General features: G+C 39.4%; 1 pseudogene; it reads right to left on the minus strand.

Annotated features, from left to right (window-relative positions):
* Positions 1 to 15,025: 15,025 nt before the first annotated feature.
* On the minus strand, positions 15,026 to 20,497 carry LOC141848249 (putative disease resistance RPP13-like protein 1; annotated as a pseudogene).
* Between the last annotated feature and the right edge of the window lie 699 nt (positions 20,498 to 21,196).

Genomic DNA, 21,196 nt, shown 5'->3' on the forward strand with positions numbered 1-21,196 from the left:
TTTGAATCCCGCACCAACAATATGTGGTATGAATCATATGCTACGATGTTATTCTTTTTACTAATAAAGAGCGCATTTTTCACAAATTAACATCGTACAAATTTATACATTCCCAATGTGTAATCCTAAATTTAACTCATAAATTCTAATTTAGCTTCTAACAGGTTTAGTAAATAGTGGGTACATTTACTCTAATCATTATCAATTTACAGATGATTTCATTTTGATACTACTACCATGACGATCCCAACTTACATATATGTCTCCATTCACAACTTCATTAGTTGTCCCATAAGCAATGGTCTTACTTTTATTTATACTTAACAAATAGAGATGATTATCCATGTGAGAGGATCAATCTTTAACTTGCCAACATTTTCATCGAGACTTATATACACACACAGATACTGAATAGATCATGACATTTTACAATCAAACATCTTACAATATTCATATTTAATTGTCTTATATTACATTCGATGAAGTCACAAAGACTTCAAATGTCTTTTAAAATGACTCTTTAGTCAATGACCTAATAAAAGGATCAATAAATATAACACATGTAGGATTATATACTCAAGAACTATCTTTTTTTGTCAACTATATCCTTTATAAAAGTATATTTTGTTGGGTTGCAAATGTGCAAACATAGTCCCACATCTAAAACACATGGGAAAGATAATGGGTTTAAAAGGATGGAAAGATATCTCCATTGGTATGAGGCCTTTTGGGGAGAACCCAAGAACAAAGCCATGAGGGCTTAGGCCCAAAGTGGACAATATCATGTCATTATGGAGATACAGACATCCTTTTGGACCCAACAATTGGTATCAGAGCGAGGCCGCTCTTCACCAGACTAACCGCCGGATGAGCCATGATCTGGATCTAACCATGTGGGTTGAACCTTAAAACAAAGGAAGTGGGTGATCCCGTGTTTGAATCAAGAGGACCAGACACCGGGCAGGAAGTCCTAGTAGGTCGGGTGGACCGAGGGGCAGGAAGTCCTGGTTGTGGCTGGGCAGGAAGTCCGAGTAGGTCGGGTAGACCGAGGGGCATGAAGTACTGGTTGCGGCTGGGCAGGAAGTCCTAGTAGGTCGGATAGACCGAGGGGCATGAAGTCCTGGTTGCGGTTGGGCAGGAAGTCCTAGTAGGTCGGATGGAACGAGGGGCAGGAAGTCCTGGTTGCGGCTGGGCAGGAAGTCCTAGTTGCGGCTGGGCAGGAAGTCCTAGTAGGTCAGGGTGGACTAAGGGGGAAGTCCTAGTGGCTCGAAGATTCAGACATCAAACGAATGCTTTCCGTTTGAGGGGAGTCTGTGGTCCTTTGTTTGAGGGGGGGGATTGTTGGGTTGCAAAGGTGCAAACATAGTCCCACATCTAAAACACATGGGAAAGATCATGGGTTTAAAAGGATGAAAAGTATCTCCATTGGTATGAGGCCTTTTGGGGAGAACCCAAGAACAAAACCATGAGGGCTTAGGCCCAAAGTGGACAATATCATGTCATTGTGGAGATACGAACATCCTTGGGGACCCTACATATTTAATAGCTATGTGTTTACCCTTGCTATAATATTAAGAATCCTTAGAAAAAGATATAACAGTTTGATTGTCATAGTAAACTGTAACATGATTTCCACTGTCCTCAACAATCTTTAAATGTTTTAGGAAGCTTCTTAGTTAGATGGCTTCTTGCACAGTTATTAAACAAGTCACATACTCAACTACCATTGTAGACAACGCTATACAAGCTTGCTCGTTGTTGTTCCATGAGATGATGCTTCCATTCAGCAAGAAAGTATAATCAGATGTGGATTTTTTTTTGTCAAGTTCCTCAACCCAATCTGTATTTGTGAAGCCTTTCAAACTCATATCAGATTCTTAAAAATAAAGATAATAATCTATTATTCCCTTAAGATATTTAAATATCATCTTTATCATTTTTCAGTGTCTTGATCCTAAATTTGACTGAAAACAATTAACTAAGCCAACAACATAGCTGATATCATGATGTGTATACGATATAGTGTATATTAAACTACCAATGACACTGACATATAGTTTTTTCTTCATTTGGGTTATTTCCTCAAAAGTCTTAAAAAATATACTTTTGTTCAAAATAGTACCTTTCACTACAGGTGTCTGTTCAATGTTATAATTCGATATATTGAAGTATTAAAACATCTTAGTAATATAAGCCTTTTGAGACAAACATAAAAGTCTTTTTGATTGATTTCTTATGATTTTTACTTCTAAGATGTATCCAGATTCTCTCATATCTTTTATGTCAATTATAATGAAAGCTATGCTTTGACTTCTATTAAAAACTCTGTATCACTTCTAGGTATTAACATATCATCAACATATATTGATTAGATAATAAACTTTCCTTTTTGCCTTTTTAAATAGGCACAATGATCTTTATTGACCATTTCAAAATTATAAGATAAAATAATTTTATTAAATCTTATATTCCATTATCTTGATGCTTACTTTAGACCATAAATATATTTTTTAAGTCTACACACTTTGTGTTTTTGGTCTTCAATAATATTATCATCTGATTGTTACATATAAATTTTCTCGTCAAACTCATCATTTAAGAAAGCTATTTTCATATTCATTTGATGTAATTCTAAATTAAAATGTGTTACTATTGCTAAAATGATACGAATTGATGACATAAATTTTATAATAGAAGAAAATATCTCTTCAAAATCACTTTTATTGGGTATATCCTTTTGCAACTAAATGAGCTTTGTATTGATTAATCAATCCATCTGCTTTTCTCTTAATTTTGAGAATCCACTTATTTCCAATAGCCTTTTGGCTTAGAGGAAGATCGACTAATTCCTAAACTTCATTTTTTTCGTTTACTCTAATTCTTCATTAATTGTAACTTTCCACTTTTCTCTAACTTAGCATTTTAATGCTTCATCAACAATTTGAGGTTCTTCATCGTTAACTAGGAGAATCATTAAGGTCTCATTCTCAATGTCAAATATTTTTCAAAGAATAATCTTTTGACTACTTTTTCATAAGTTGGATTATTGAGAAATCAACTCATTAATTGATAAATCACTCTCACTAAGTTGACTAGACTCAGACATCTCTTATGATACCTTATTCATTGATAAACTATCATCCTCCTTATCTATTGCAAATAGTGGAATAGTTTTATCAATATTACCTCTCACTGGAACTCAGTTTTGAGAAAGGTTGTATCTCTTTACTCTATTTTGGAGATGATTTCATCTTGTTGCTCACCAATAAAAACATAACTCTTAGAGGTATTAGAATACCTTACAAAGATACACATTTTACCCCTATGTCCTAATTTTTTATATTTGTGAGTATTATCATAAACATAGGCAAATAAACCCTAAGGTCTTAAATGACTTAAATTTGGTTTTCTGCATGTCCAACTTTCATCATGTTGGGGTAGATGGAATAGATTTAGAATCGAACACTTGAGGAACAAAATTAGCGACTGTTGATCGATCCACCGATCGATATTGCTCGATCGGCTGATCGATTACAATGCATCTCGATTACCGCACGTACAACAGAAAATCGATAATCGATTACAGCTTGAGCCATCATAAACTTATCGATCAAGGTTAGAGGTCCTTTGAAGTGGTCAGGTTGAAGCAAAGAAGCTTAGTAAAGCTAAATTTATGAAGAAAGGGCAACCAAACCTAAGTTAAGGTTTAAATGCTATTGGACATAACAACCTCTATGTCATGTAATGTATGACGTGAATGTTCACTATGAAGGAAATAAAGATGTTATGGAACATTCAGATGATTGCATAACAAGGAATGATACCGGAACCCGAAAGGGATTCCAGGGATGGGCTCAAAAGTTGCCCCTAGGTCGAAGGACATCTGAGAAGACCTAGTAAACCGTGTAGTCGGGATTAGCTACCTCGTACTACTTGGTATGTGCGCGCAAAAGAAATGAATGGGTACAAGCCAGGGATCAAAGATGTTGATGATTATGGTAATATTTTTCAAAAGGACAAAATGTAAGATGATGAATGTCAAAGATTATGCCTGTTTAGGAAAAAGTGGACAGATGTGTATGTTTATGCTTTTACGAAATGATGGATTTTGTGAGTAGGAAAGGAACTTACTAAGCTTTATGCTTATAGATGCTTTCCTTATATTGCAGATCCAGTTAGCAGGTACTAAGCAGAAGGGAGGCAGCAGGACAGGGCTGTGGAGATGTGTGTGGTGGTGACAAGCCTTGGCCCACAATGTTTTAATATCATGCGTTAATTATCCGGGCGTGCCATGCAACCTATAGTCTTCATTTATTGTTATTATTACCTTATTGCTATCATATATGAATCTGTTTTAGATTAGTAGTATGTTCCGCTGCATGTTTAGTTTAGTTTAGTTTTGTATATGATAGTACTCGTAAAAATGAATGTAAAGTAAGAACTGAGGTATTAGAATGCTCACCATTAAAAACATAACTCTTAAGGTATTAGAATACCACATTTTACCCCTAGGTCCTAATTTTTCATATTTATGAGTATTATCATAAACATAGGCAACTAAACCCTAAGGTCTCAAATGGCTTAAATTTGGTTTTCTGCATGTCCAACTTTCATATGGGGTAGATGAAACAGATTTAAAAGACACTTTATTAAGCATATATATTGCTACTAATAATGCATCTCTCCAATAGAAAATCGATAAATTAGCTTGAGTCATCATAAACTTAATCATATCTAGAAAAGTTTGATTTCTTCTTTCAACAATCTCATGTTGTTGTAGAGTTTCTGAGATTGTTAGTTGTCTAATAATTCCTTTATCATTATATATTATCTTGAACTGCTCATACAAATATTCACCCCTACAATCAGTGCGTAAGATTTTAATCTTATAATCTAATTGATTCTTAACTTTGTTCAAATAACATTTAAAGCAATCTAATATTTCATATTTATGAGAAATCAAATACACATAACCAAAATATGTAAAGTCATCAATAAATGTAATAAAATAGGAAGTTCTATGTCTAACCTTCATATTCATTGGACCATAAATATCCGAATGGATTAATTGCAATGGTGATTCAGCTCTAATAGTCTTACCAAATAGTTTCCTAGTTACTTTTTTGCAAGATAATGCTTACACATAGACAAGTTAATCTTAGCATGAACGCTTAGCATACCCTCTTTAGCTAATCTATTCATGTGTTCTTGTCCGTTATGTCTTAATCTAGCATGTCAAACTTCATCATTAATATCGACATCACTAGTAAAAATAATATTTGAAAATAATCATCAATTCCATAATCAGTATTCGATTCCACATCAAGAATCATGAAATCATTTGTTAAAAAATCATATCCAATTAACATAGAGTTAATAAGAAGTTCCACACACCTACTTTAAAAGTTCATACAATATTCCAATTCAAGAAGATAAATTATAGAAATCAAATTCTATTGAATTTTAAGAGCATAAAGGACATCATGTAGAAATAAGGTACACCCGTCATGTAGGTTGATTTGCATGTGTCAACTTATATGACTTTAATTCTTATATTATTTCTCACATATATCCACTTATTATTAGTTAGTACTCGACAGTACTCCACGAATGTTGCTCGTTCGCGGGCTATATGATTTGTTTCTCTTGAATTTATAGACCATAATGGATAAAAATCAGTTAACAATATTATACTAGCAACGTAATACTCATGAATAGAAGATAAATATCGATCTACCTTTTTGACTCAGTACATTCTCGAACAAAATGACTCTTCTTGCCATAGTTATAGCAAGTAAATTGGCTTTCAAGTTTTTGTCCATGCTTCTTTTTTTTTAAATTTCTTCTTGTTTGGGCCCAACTTCTTTTCCCTTTTCTTTCTTGAACTATTTTTTCTTATTCTTAGATCTAGATGCTCTAACAAAATCTTTAGCTATAAAAGTTTGCCCAAAAATCCTTGCATATTCTAGTCTTTCCCAAGAAGTAGCAAGGGAATGTATTACTATATGAATTTGTTGTTCATTAGTCAACTCATAGCCAACAACCTTTAACTCATGAATCATATTCATTATTCCTCTCAGATGTTGGGCCATGGTAACATTTGGACGCTTCTTGTAACTGTTAAACTTAATAATCAGCTGTTAAAGCTTACTCAGACTCATTCCATTATATTTCTCTCTAAAGACAACTCAAACAATATGAGTCAATGGAAATTGCTCATACTCACACACTAAGTCATCAACCATAGAACTAATCAATATTCCTTTAGTAGTAGAGTACTTCTTCCATGCCTTATAGGCATGAAGATCACGTTTATGTTGTGCTTAGGATCATCAACAGGTTCTTCCATAACTTGATTGATAGCCTCAAGAACTTCTTGTTCCTCAAGTACGTATTACATCTTGAGGTGTCATATTTTATAGTTATCTCCATTTAATTTCTCTCCTTTATTTAGTTCAACTATGATATTCTTAGTAACCATTATCTAATATAAATAAACATATTATTTAGCAATTCAATATAATTCATAATATAATGTATATAAGCAATTCATGATTAATTCAATGTTAATCATTTGGTTTATAAAATTAAGTGATAATTATATTTCTACTCATCATTCATATGGTCAAATCTAATCAACATTGTTCAGTCATATTACATACAACCCATCAAATTTATAATAAATGGATAAATCATTTATAATAAACACATTGTCAACACATAACATCCAACCAAGTTATACATTCAAAAAAAATAAAGTACGAAGTCCAGAAACAGTGCATATATAATGACAATAACATAAAATAACTCTAAGAAAATAGACAAGTCATTACTACTCCTACTACTGATACTAATGCAATAGTAGCTATTACAATTCCTATCTTTTCAGACTCATCTGGGGTGGTGATCTCAAGTAGGCTATCATTGGATTTCTTTATAGAATCCCCATTCGAATCCTCTTCTGAATCCTCCTTAATCATATTGAGAACCACTCGAGGAGGTGGTACATCTTCATTTTCATGATCTACATAGCGAAGTAGATCTCTGATCAATTCCACATATGTGGAGCGCTACTTCGTTGAGATGTATCAGGAGTGATCTAACCAAGACTCAAATGTGATAATTATCTAGTATAGAAAAATCCTAGATAATTATCGGATTTAGCTGCTCGAGTCTCCAAAATAATCTATCAAGTCTCCCAATGTATCATCTGAGTCCATAAGCAGGATCGTACACTATTTCCTAAATAGCTTCTCTTAGCTTATTTCGTAGCACATCACGACAAGGCATAGTGTGTATAATCCATGCCATTTGGAATTGAAAACAACAAGATTAGTACAAAAATAGCAAACCAATAACAAAACTAACTTAATTCACTTCAAGGCAAGCATAAAATCAACACACTAAGAACACACTATCAATTAAAAGTTAACTATTTCGGATATTTGATTGGTAACTTACTAGTTGAGTGCCTCAATTTTGGACGCTCCAGTCGACTAACAATTTGATATGTGTGCTTCAACACTGCCACTTTCTGAGTGTATGAATGTGTGACCGACTCATCTCGAGCATCCCTAGTGCCACTGTGTTTCGTCTGCTCGAGTCCGATTGTAGTTGACTCTTGAAGTCAAAGTCAAATCCATGTAGATTTAGGTCAATGCTGACTCAACACGCTGAGTACCCACTCAGCAGCCTGATGTATCATCACTACAGTTATCCTTCCACCATTGACAACGAGTGAGCTTGATTATTCTGCGAAACCAGCCTGAATCGGTACGTGCCCTCCACATTATGAACCTGGCAACTTGAGCCTTCGCCCAATTTTACCGGATCATAATTAACTGGAATGGGCATGCCATCAATTATATAATAGGTCATACAACTTATCTCTATCATTCAAATCATTTATCGCTCCCACTTGAGTGACAAGCTGATGCACTCAGCCCGGCAATGCAATATATGCCTGCCCTCTCAGTAAGGTAGAGTGCTCTCTCGAGTTGCCATAACTACCAACACCATGGCCCCGCTGTAGTTGTCGCCTGAGAAGGCAACGCAAGAATGTTCCCAGGTGTTCTAACTCTCCTGTGTCACTGTCCATCCCATAGTTGTCAAGACAATCATCGAGCTCAACCTCCTTGAGATGCTGGTAGAAGCCAGACCGACTGCCACGCTGAACTCCGAGGAGCTCGTCGCTTGCTTGCTAACCACCAACAGCATCGTCGATTGCCCGTTTGTAAGTACTTGGTGTAGAATGACGACAAAAGCACAACGACCAATCTGGTTATGCTTCATCAGGATCAACTCTTGATCACAGTGGCTCGTGTCAAGTGTGCACCATCTCGGTAGCACCGAGTGTGCTCTTGGTCATGCCGAGTATTCACTCGGCAATGCAATTTCACTAGCCATCGTGTTATTTTCGGATAAAAAATGACGTACGGTTTCAAGATGAACGACAGCAAAACCTTTTCGCCGCTGTTCTACATGTTCTCCACGAAAATGAACTTAAGAAATGAAGATCTTCATGGAAAGATAAATGAAGGAATTTTGCATTTCTTTTCCACATGCAGTCAGTAGGGCTCGGATACCATTGTTATTATATAGATAAATGCATGACTAACTTGCAAAAATAAAAGCTTACACATTTGATGTTTTTGCCTCCTCATAGTGTCATGTTGATCTTCATGCTTATCGTCGGAACGATGATTACGAGCGAACAACCCTTCATATATTCACGAACTAAATCCCTCTCTTCTGCAGAAGAAAAAAAACGAACTAAATCCCTCTCGAATTTCGATGTTTAATTAGCGAGATCTCTTTCTTTTTCACCACCCCCTTGGGCTTCACTTGGATGGCCATATTATAATGGAGCAGGTGCAACAACCGCACTTTGCAATTGCAAAACAACTGCATTTTGCAGTTGCCACAACTGCCACACAACAAAAAAAACCAGACCTAGCGACGGAATTTTTCCGTCTCTATTCCGTCGCTAATCTAGGTTAGCGACGGAATAGAGACGGAATTAACCCGTCGCGTAAAAATTGGTCGTTGACGTCAGCTTAGCGACGGAATTTGTGTTCCGTCTCTAAAATTAGCGACGACTTATTAATACTCCGTCTCTAACTTTAGCGACGCCTAAAATTTCCGTCGCTATCTTTTAGAGACGGATTTTTAAAGTTCCGTCTCTAAATTTAGAGACGGAATATTAAAATTCCGTCTCTAATATTAATTTTTCGGCGCCGAACTCATACTGGTCATTAGGTTACTTAGAGACGGACAATTATTTATCCGTCGCTATCTAGCGACGGAAGTTTAAATATCCGTCGCTAGATAGCGACGGAAGTTTAAATATCCATCGCTAGATAGCGACGGATCTTTAATTTTCCGTCGCTAGATTTTATTAAATTTTTAAAAAAAATTTACTGTATCACATTTCCAGTGTCCCTGTTTACATATCATCAAATAAATTTCTAAATTGTCCCTGTTTACATATCGTAATTCAAATTACAAAATAAACACTGCATAACAAAATACTATTTACAAATTTCATTAATACATAATAAAATCCGTCACATATCAAAATACAATTCATAACAAAATAAAACATCACACGTCTATAGAATTTTTTTGTGTCTAAGTCATCACATTTTGAGTACAACACAGGTTTAACTGTGAAAAACAGTCATCACTTGAACTAGGACATCACCAAAGTTGAAACAAAGTTGACACAGACAATGACGAGATCACCAAAAACTTGAGGATTTTGCTCTTGAGATTAAGGCAGCAACTTGATGATTCGAACCTGCAGTTGTAAAAGAATGAACCTGAGTTATTATTGTCAAATAGACAATAAATCTGCATATACATAAGAAAGAGAGGTAAATTGGTTTGACAGAAGTATGTGTTGGTATGACAGCCATTGCCCAGGAAAAAAAGCACAGAAATGCTTGAAACTTGATAAACACAATCAAAGACAAACAAAAGCTAAAACATCTAATAGATACAGTTAATGACTTATTAAATTAAAGAAATAATGACGTAGAAAAGGAAAGGATGCCAGTTGCTATTAAATGCCTTGCTTGAGGAATAGAAGAAGCTGTTACAGACCCGGTTGTGAAAGAAGGCAAGTATACTGACTTGGCTCTTTTAAGGACAACTTTCCCTTGTTAAAGTACGAGCAGGAGACTAGAATAAAGATGCCCACAATCAGATGCTATAGGAACTGAACTGCCGAATCTCCCGTCTGTTTTTAAGCCGTAATTCTTGCCTTACAAGAGCTGCACTAAACAAATGGAAAGGCTCTAGGCAGCCCGAATGCAAATGTTCATATATCATATAAAAGGAAGGGTCCGCAAGAGAAGAGAGAGCGGTGGACAAAGTGGTTTGGGCTCCCCTACTTCCCCTATATGCTAAGCCACCTTATTTTCTGTTTAGCTCCATACTGGTCAGTGTATCAACTAAGATATGCAGTTAATCGCTGCACTTCAACTAAGATAGAGTGTACACAAGGTTCTAAAAAATGTGTGTAGCTAAGCATAAAAAAGATGCCTTCATCGCTGCACTTCCAGGAGATGAAACTTTTTTTTTAGGATTACATACATAGTTAATAATGAAAGGATGGTTTAATTGCACTTGCCAAATACTCAGGAAAACCATTGGAGTACCAATTCACTAAGATTAACCAAGCAAAATACTCCTACAATTGCGCTAATCACTAAGATAGGTGCCACACAATTAACATTCGCCACAGGAAGTAGTTAAACTTTTCAACAGCGATGAAGCAATAGAACATGCATACTTTAAGCAATAGAATAAAGCAATAGAACCTGCAGTTGAGGATTCGAACCTGCATACTAAAAGTAACAGAATAAAGCAAAAGAACATGCATACTAAAAGTAACAGAATAAAACAATAGAACATGCATACTTGAAGTAGGATATATGGCCCCTCTTAGATACAACTGTAACAAGTAGGAAAGAGCAACTAACCGGTCTTTGTATCTTTGTACATATCAAGATCAACACCCTCAAGCTGGCTAAGAACCATATTACAAGATACAAAAATACAATGATATAAAGTTACGTAAAAAATTCTACTTACCTTGCAGGCAACTACTGATCAGGGGCATTAGGATCCTGAGTTTCATCGTTTATGAAGTCTGCGTACGATTGAGTATAACCAGGTGGGAGTGGCGGTACACTCATGCTCTGTATCAATGCCCTCATCTCCACTAGCGCGTGATCGTGTGCCCTCTGCTGCGCCTCTAATGCGGTCAGACGATTCTTTAAATCTTGATTTTCTTCTCTTAGCGATGTCACCTCAGAAGAGGATCCACTGGGACGACCTCTGGCTCTGGGAGCCAACTCACGATCATACACCACTCTCGCCTGCGACCCTAAACCGTAGAGGGTGGAACTCTTTTTCCTCCCACCCACCACATCATAGTAAATCTCATTTATTTGGTCGGTTGAGAGAGTCTGTCTCTCACCTCCCTCAACAGCAGGCTGAGACGCCTGCTCAAATCTGGCATTCAATTCAGCCTGTTATAAATAAGATAACATAACAATTATTAAAATCATAATTATTATAATGTAATGTTAAATAAAGAGCTAACAAAAGAGCTAACAAAAGAGCTTCTAGGCGATGAACAAAGGATAAGAGCTCCATAACGAGCAAAGGATAACAATTGACATGTGACGATCAAAGAGACTTTCAGTCATCTAGAGCGCATATATATATATATATATATATATATATATATATATATATATATATATATATATATATATAGGTCTGATATCATGCCCGACGAAAAAACCCACCTCCCGTGCGCGACCGTCGGACCTCCCCGCATTCATCGCCGCCGTTCGTCGCCGTCCGGTCACCGCCGGCCACCATCCCGGGCTCGTTGGAAGCGCAACTCGACGGCGCACACATCGGCACCGGATTCCGGTCGGGATTCCGGCCGAAACAGAGCAGACGCGCTGGTGGCCGATTTCGCCGGAATCCGGCCGGATTCCGGTCGGACTCCGGCCAGACTCCGGCCGCGGTCGGCCGCCAGCGTCTGGCGGCGATTTCACGGTCGGAGTCCGGCCCCGATTCGGCCGAATTCCGGCCGCGGTCGACGGCCAACAGTGTCTGTTGGCCGCGCCGGCCGGCCCCGATTCGACCGAATTCCGGCCGAAATCGGGGCCAAAGTGTCTGTTGGCTGACCCGCTTCGACCAGATTCCGGCCGAATCGGGGCCGGACTCCGGCACCCGCCGGACCGCCGGTGAGTTGCGGTTCCAACGGGTCCGGTCCGGCGGCAATCGGTGGTCGGACGGCGATGAACGGACGCCGGGAAGCGGCGAAGGTCCGAGGAGAAACACTGTGCAATCGTGATTTTTGGACGGTGTGGGTTGATCGCGATCGGGCGTGGACGGCGTGGATTGATCGCGCACGGGTCGCGTAGGAATCCGTCGCGCAGTATATCATATATATATATATATATATATATATATATATATATATATATATATATATATATACTGCGTGCTGTACTTACGCGATCCCGTCCGCGACTTCTCCCATCCACGCTCATTGTCGCCGCGATTTCATCGCCGTCCGACCATCTCCGACTGCCGGACCGGGCCCGATCGACGCGCCACTCGCCGGCGCGTCGACCGGCGGGATTCCGACCACAATCCGGTCGGAATCCGGTGTCGGTCGACGCGCCGGCGAGTGGCGCGTCGATTGGGCCCGGTCCGGCGGCCGGTGGTGGCCGGACGGCGAGGCGGCAGCGGCGGGTCGGCGCGAGGGAGCACTGTGCATTCCCACTTTTGGACGGTCAGATCCTCGCGATCATGCGTGATGGACGACGATCCGGCGCTGTCGCGCACGGGCGCGGATGGGAGCGGCGCGCAGCGGAGAATTTCTATATATATATATATATATATATATATATATACACGGTGGGTCTATCGGACACCGTTCGGTGAGCACCTGTGAGCACCGAACGACGTGGCTTTTCCACGTGGAAAATCCATTCCTTTCGCCGTGTAAAGCTCCTCCGCACCGAGCCTCGCTCGATCCCGCTCCCAAAATTCGCCGATGTGGTAGGTCTCGTCCGGTCCGACGTGGTCAGGAAGGTCAATAGTTCGCCCTATCTGGCCGGTCTCGGGGTCCACGGTCCCTATCTTGGGGTCCACAGTCAGGAAGGTCTCACCTGGTCCAACGTGGCCGGGAAGGTCAGTAGTTCGCCTAGCCTGGCCGGTCTCGGGGTCCACGATCCCGGCCCCAGGGTCTGGGGCCAAAATGGTCCTAGGAACTCCGGCCCGTTCATTTGAGAATAGTCTGTTCACACAAACTTCCTTACCCGGGTCATGGGATCCGACATTCTGTTCACCCGGCCAGATATTATGGGAGACAAACCCGGGTGGATAGATTACCACGATAGGTCCCGGCATCTTCTTGCCCGGCCCGCACGGGCCTTTCGCCTGTCTACTCGGGATGGCTCGACTACAGCCTGACCCGGGTATGTCCCACACTACTGGAATGTTTCCCGGGTGGCCCATCGTTTAACCCATCCCGGCTTGCTCGGTTCGTTCAACCTGGCCAGGCTGTTCATCTTGCCCGGCCGTTCCTCTGTGACATGCAGCTTACCCGGCTAATGCTCGCCTTGAGGGTTCCCGGGTAAGCCGCCCAGTTTTGCCATCAATAAACAGCCCCCCCAGACTGCTCAGCCTACTTGGTTTGCCTGACCATCCGCCCCACTTGCCTCGCCCGGCTAAACCCAGTTCTTGCTGGTCCCAGACACCTTAATCCCGCTCCGACATCAGTCCAAGCTCAAGTTCTACTAGCCTTCGACTGTAATACAGACAACCAAGCGTGTGAACTGCCGTGCAGGGGAAAGGCTGCCATCATCCTACTTACGGCTAAATGACAAAGCTAACGTGCGACATCTTGCCGCAGAGCGGTTATAGGAGTATCGCCCCTGTCTCTTAGATACCACCCTATCGGGGTAGTTGTCAGACACATCCCAGTTTGGTCCCCTCGGATACCATCACAGCCTGCTCCCCTGCCAGATGGAATGTTCACTCCACAGGTATATAAGTTCCCATGCAGATATCAACTATCTAATCCAATCTCTGGCATTCTTACTACGACTGCAACTGTTATTGCTATCTCCTCTTCACCGGAAACTGACTTGAGCATCGGAGTGGCCTGCCGGGATCCTCCGGCGCCAGTTAATCCATTCGTTCGTGTTCATCTCACAGGTCCCCCTCCTACTAGGACCCGCACAGGTTGAGGTAGCATCTTCTTGACCGGTGGGTTGACTGTCGTCGGTTTTAGGAGTTTTTGCCCCTTTTCTTAGGATGATACCGGTGCTGCCATTGGAGTTTGGTCGTCACAATTGATTACTCGCCATGAGTTTGGCTCTGAATTAAATATAAGCTTCTTCAGCTATCCAGGCACTTGTGTGCAGAATTGCAGGTCTATATATGGTGCATTTTTGTGGTTGTCAAAAGTGTAGTAAACTGATCCGTAACTCGAGGCACTTGTAAACAACTGGTTTGGGGCATCGCTTTAGCTTGTGAATCCACCATCGAGCCATGCATTTATAGTTCACCATCGTCACGCAGATATGTGGTGTTGAGCATTAATTTTGCAAGTCACGCAGATATGATGGCCAGAATGTATTACGGTCTTGTTTTGTTTCTGAAACTGCTTTATTCCCAGTTTTTACCTCTAATAAAATAGATATAAAATTTACTAAGAAAAATACATTTTTTTGTTGACTTCTTGATAAAAATTTTATACTCAATGTTTGACACTATCCATGGCATGACAAAACTGAAACTGAGATAAAATATATCAAGTTGCTACATTTTTATTTGCTTGACTGATGAACTATACTTCAATTATCAGCAGTCCTGAACAAAGCGACTAGCGAAAGGAGCAAATTGAGGATGTGGAGATATAGAAAAATGACAGGCCAGACATTGATTGTAGTTGAAGATATATACAACGATGGTTGAAGAATACAACACTGCCAGTCCACCGTACATTATTGTAGACAGTTTTAGAAGTGGAAATAAATAAAATCTGGATGAAAAGATGTCTTGCAATATGACAATTCTTGTTTCATCTCTCTGTCCCTGGTCACGATTTGAGCAGCAACGTTCTTGATTGATCCGCCACTGGTTTTCATCTCCTTCTCAGCAGCAACCCCAACGTCCCCCATCATTGCCTTTCAGCCTCCACGCCCCTCGAACCTCGTCCTCCTCCGCCCCCGATTGTCCTCTTCCAAATGCGTCAGGTACTCTTTTGTGAAGTTGTTCCTATTCTGTATGTTGTTGAGCATATCCAGGTTCCGTGAATATTGTTACGAACTAAGAGTATAAAGACATCCATGGTGATAGATATATAGAAAGCTAATGGAAAAAAAAATGCAGTAATAGCCATCACTTTCTACGTTTCAAGATGTTTGGTCTGCATATGCTAATGTTCCACTCATTATTTACTTCAAACATTTTCCTTAAAGCAATATATGCACCAAAATGACCCAGTGTATCAGTTTGGCAGATAAAAAAACAAAGACATACACACAACTAAACTAAGATAGTATAATGCCCTTATTTAACCTCATTCAAGGAAAAGACAATGATACCTTGTGTCAGACATAACTTCTTTGAGATTTCAAATACTTATATTTGGCTGGCCCTTCCATCTTTTTTTTCCACTAAGTTATTTTTACATTCATTCTAGCTCTGTCTGTTCACTGCATTAACAATAAGATAGAAAAAATGAGTTACTTTGTCAAAAGAAAAAAAAATGAATTAATTCAAAATAAAAGAAAAAAAATACACTTGTAAAAATTTTGTTAAGATAGCATCTTCAGTAGCGTTGAATCTAAGGTAAACAATAGAGGCTATTAATTGCTAATTAATACATAAAATAACAATTAAATCTAAAATCTTTTTTTCATAAAATAATCTATTAATTAGAATATTTAATTCCATGTGTTAAATGTCTGTTTGCTTGCAGGAAGATTTAACTACTTTGATAAAAGTGTAAGTACGTATATGTGTATGTTTTTATTTGTTAAATACTGGAAGATCAATCTCCTTCTAGCATTTAAATACGGATCAGTGTCTCAATATCACATCTCTTATGTAAGATATTTGATTCATAAATTAACAATTTTTTAAGGTAAAATGTAAGAGAAAATAAGTATTTTCTTTATGCAATCTATTTTCTTAAAATAAAGTATTATGCAAAGAGGCGATATCAATACATAAAAAACGTATAACTATTCTACTAAAAAGAATAATACTATTGTGATTTTACCTCCACATTAACATTCTTAGCTAATGGTAAAATGGACGAGATTGGGGTCTCCATACCTTAAGTATCTACCAGGAATCACATTTTCTGTATAGACCAGACTTCTTAATCTCCGCCAAGTGTCTTACCAACTGCTGCTCCACTGCCGGATGACAACCTTCAAATTTTATATCTCTGAGGAGAAAAGGTAACCCCTTCTCTGGCAGAGACTGAATTTGTGGGCAATTATGTATCCGCAAGTAACGAAGGGACATAAGGGTGTACAACTTTGTTGGCAGGAATTGTAGATTCTTGCAATTGGAAAAACTTAATAAATTGAGAGATTTCAAGCTTTGCAATGACTCCTGATCTTCCCCCTCAAACATCACCGCTTTACAAGAGGATGAAATTCTAAGATCCTCTACAGATGATAGTAAATTTTTTATGACAGATTGTTTCATAAACACCGTGTCATCAATCTCTAACCTCCGCAATGACGATTTCTTTGTTTGTGCCTCTCCTTGAGAAAGTAGAAGCTTGGGACATCCTGTAATCTTCAAGTTCTCCAGGGGTTTTATTCCTAGCCCTTCTACTGATCTCAATTCATTGCAATTCTTAATTGTTACACTAGCCAAATTAAGGAATGGTTCTACTGGTAAAGAAACTAGATCGGGACAATTGATTATCTTCAAGTCACGCAATGAGGTCAGGTTATGCAGGCAGCCAGGCAGTGATTTGGAAAGATTTTCACAATCAGACAAACATAGTTGTGTAATTGATGGCGGGAGTTGGAAATCAATGTACTCATCTCGTGTCATGCTCATGAGCTTCGGGCACTCTTTTATTGACAATGACCTTAAAGAAGTAAGTTCTTTCAACCTTTTGACTGGCACCCACAATAGTTGTTCACATTTCTGTATATGAATCCGCTGTAGATGGTGTGGTAGCAACCCTTGTTCTAGACTTGTCAAATTTGGACATTCCTGAATGGAGCAGCTCTGTAACAGATGCAGAATTAGTTATGCCGCTACTTTCATCAATTGCTTTCCTGAATCTTGGACAATCTACCAGCCCAACCTTATTTAATTTTAGGCTTGTTATTGAAGGAGGAAGGGGAGGTAACATCTGCAGCTTTTGGCAATTTGAAATCTCAAGATCCTTCAAGCAGGGAAATAGATTTCTATCATCAGAGCAATAGAACTCTTCCCATGCTGCATTTCATCGGAGAGTATGTGGAAAACAACTGCCTTCTTCTGTTGTGGCAAAGAATCTATCGCCTATCATTTTTACTCCCGGCAAACTCCGAATGACAAGAGACTTGAGACATGGAAGTTGTCCAAGATTTGGGAGATCCTCCAACATGGTAATGCCCTCTAGTACCAAATCTTCTAGTTGGGAGAAGAACCTGCAGACTTTTGGATCGAACAATTTGTGTAAATTATGGATCTGGACTGGAATTCTCACAAGGGAGAGGGACTTTAATTGTGATAGCTGCCCAATAACTGATAGATCGTTCCACCTTTTACAATTTTCAAGTTCGAGAGTTTCCAATCTAGAATATACTTGTTCGTGTAGCCAATTGGGAGGTCTAGCACCATTATATCCTCTGATTGTCAAGCTTTGTAGGTTGTGATGCGGCTGGAGACCTTCAAGCACCTGCTCTGAGATGTGCAAATTAACGTCTGAATCGGATTCTTGCAAAGATGTCCATTCTAGCACCAAACTATCGAGGTGTTCTTTACTCTTCAAACTCGCAAGATTTGCTTCGTCCTTGTTCTCCACATTCTCAAGATTAGTTATATGCAGTCCTCCCCGGAGCTGTTTCAAACCCTTTAATTCAGCAAGTTTGTGTCCATTATCCTTTAGCACTTTGAAAAGAGGCAAATCTTGAAGAGAAGTAAGCTTCCCGACCTCTGTTATCCTGGGAATAAACTTTTCTGGGAATAAACTTCGTCATCTGCACCATCAAAAGTTCGCCTCAAGTAATTTGATCAACTTCATCATGCCATGCGGGAGGACTTTCTAAATTATCACAATGCCATAGGCAACTCTTAAGCACATCAATATCAATGTCTGCAGATTGTACAAGTCGCATAATGACTCAGGCAACCTTCTAATGTTGTAATTGTGGGATAAGTCAAGATAGCGGAGATGTATCAACTTGCCAATACTGTTAGGCAACTCTTCCAAAGCACAATATTTAATATCAATGTCTGCAGATTGTACAAGTCGCATAATGACTCAGGCAACCTTCTAATGTTGAAATTGAAGGATAAGTCAATTAAGCGGAGATGTATCAACTTGCCAATACTATCAGGCAGCTCTTCCAAAGCACAATTCCTCAAGACAAGAACACGAATCTTTTTTAATTTTTCCAAAACACCACAATCAAGAATAAAACTCTTGCTAGTGTATATTGATGACAACAACATCAGCGTTCGTAATTTATTGTAATGAGAGAATTCTGTTAAGATTTTTGTCTGCATACCTTCTTGCTCTTCGTGCACTGAAAGATGACGAATCGTGCTAGGAATTTCATGGGACTTGCCTTCTTCAATCCTGTAAGACTCGCCCACAGATATGAGTTCTGCAAGATCATGTATGAGGTCATGCATTATAAATCTTCTCCATCCTTTGACTTTTGAATGAATGACCTGTTAACTAACTCATGAAAGTAGTTGCTTCCTAGCTCCTCCAATCTGGTACTTCCTTGAGGCACTATGAATCCTTCTGCTATCCAAATTTTGATCAACCAAGACTCAGAAAATCTATAATCTTTAGGAAACAAGGAGCAAAATGCAAAGCACTGCTTAAGATGAGGAGGAAGATATTGATAGCTCAGTTGTAGCACCGGCATAATCCCATTTTCTTCCTGGGGAAGCTGCCATATTTTGCTATCTAAAATGCTTTTCCAGTACTGCTCATCCAACTTCATGCTCAGCAACCCTCCTAGAGTCTTTGCTGCAAGCGGCAATCCCTTTAACTTGCAAATCATCTCCTTCGCCATGGCTTCCAAATGAGGATGATGAACTCCACTTTTCGAAGAACCAAATGCACATTTCTTGAAAAATTCCCAGAAGTTCTCCTCATCCAGACCTTCCAGATGAATGGCATCCACATCACTAACCATGTCAGCAATCTTCCTAGAGCGAGTTGTTACCAATATTTTGCTACCAGGCTTTCCAGACCTCAATGGTGCACAGAGGGTCTCCCATTTGTGCCTGTCCTCGTTCCACACATCATCCAATACAAGAAGAAATCTCTCTGGCGTGATCTTCTCCTTGAGAACCTCTTGAAGAGCAGCGAAATTCGTGAGATCACACTTCACCTTGGTTGCATACTCTATAATCTCTCTGGTCAACCTATCTGTGCAGAAATTTTCAGAAACACAGACCCAAATTCTGAGCTCAAAGTATTCTTTCACGATGCTGTCATTGAAGGCTTCCTGAACAAGAGTGGTTTTCCCAATCCCTCCAATACCAGTGATAGACAAAACAGAGAATCCACTTTGACCAAATTTAGATGCAACTTCTGGTTCCAACAACAAATCCTTGAGTTCTTGCAGCTCTTTGTCTCTGCCAAACAATTGAGGTTCAGTCGAAAAGGAGCTCGTTTGCCGGCTCGCCGAGGACACCAATTGTTTCTTTCCTCTGTCATCTTCTGCGCCTAGCGAACTGTAAATTTTCTCAAGAGCATCTGAGTTGTCATCTAGCCTCCCCTTTATTTCCCTCATTCTCTGGACATCATTATCATCACCGTCATCCCCTTTTCCGAAAAGGCCACTGGTGTAACTAGATAATGAAGTTTTTATCTTTTTGCTCGGAGGGGGAGTGGAGTAGGAGGAGGAAGACGATGCTCGGTTACCAGCCTCATCTCCTTGTTGCTCGATCTGCTGCTTCAGAATTCTGTATTGGAATTCATCCAATAAGTCATCAGCATCGTAAGCAGCATCCTTGAGGCCTATCAGCAACTCCTTCAATCTCTGCTGCAGGCCCTCATCTTTTAGCCACAAGTTCTCGATGGTGCTGATTTTCAACATGGCGTTGGCGAGAGAATCCTTCAGCTTCTTGAGGTCATCTTCAACTCCATGCTGCTCACCGAACTGTTGAACAGCGCGATCGACGGCCTTTCCGACCAAGGCACCATGAAGCTCTCCGCGAGCCATCCCAAGGCTGTCAGCGCGAACCCAATCATGATTGCTAGCTAGCTGTTTGATGCTTCCTTCTTCCTTGGGAAACAAAGAGGAGAAGTTTACAAACAAAGCGTGAGAAAAGAATGGAGAGGAAAGCAAAGCATATAGTCTAGTCTTGACTTTGGATGCGACTTGCAAGTCAAGATACTTTTCTCCTCCACACAAACCTGCATTTATCCTGGCGATTGTAAATTTAATTATTATGATTTTTATGAGTTCTATCATTTGTGGAAAGCACGGATTGGTATTAATCTGGACCGCTCAGTTTACATATATATATATATTAATCTACAGCATGGATTGAAGCACGCCTGGAGTTCTGATCGGACGGTTTCGTAACAGCTTTTAAGTGAAAATTTTATAAAAATATGCAAGAACAAGTTTTGGAGAAGATGTCTTAAATTCAACTGTTGAACAATAAATGACACCATTGAGAGAGATGTAATTTGGATAAATCATTGAGGATGATTTAACAAATTAATTAAAAGAATTGGATATGATAAACTAAATTAAAATTTTAAAGAAACTGTTTTTTAATCGAGACTATAAATGTTCTTATTGGATATGCGATTGTTAAGAATGGAAAAAAAGAGTCATTTTATAAATTAGAACCAGATCATAAAAAATTAAATTTATTTTCGACTTCTAATTCAATTGACCTCATCTAAGGTCATTATACTAGTGCCATGTGTTTTACTGGA

The sequence above is a fragment of the Curcuma longa genome, chromosome 17, assembly GCF_044706935.1.
Source record: "Curcuma longa cultivar G26 ecotype Majalengka, Jawa Barat chromosome 17, ITB_CL_G26_1.1, whole genome shotgun sequence".
Lineage (NCBI taxonomy): Eukaryota > Viridiplantae > Streptophyta > Magnoliopsida > Zingiberales > Zingiberaceae > Curcuma > Curcuma longa.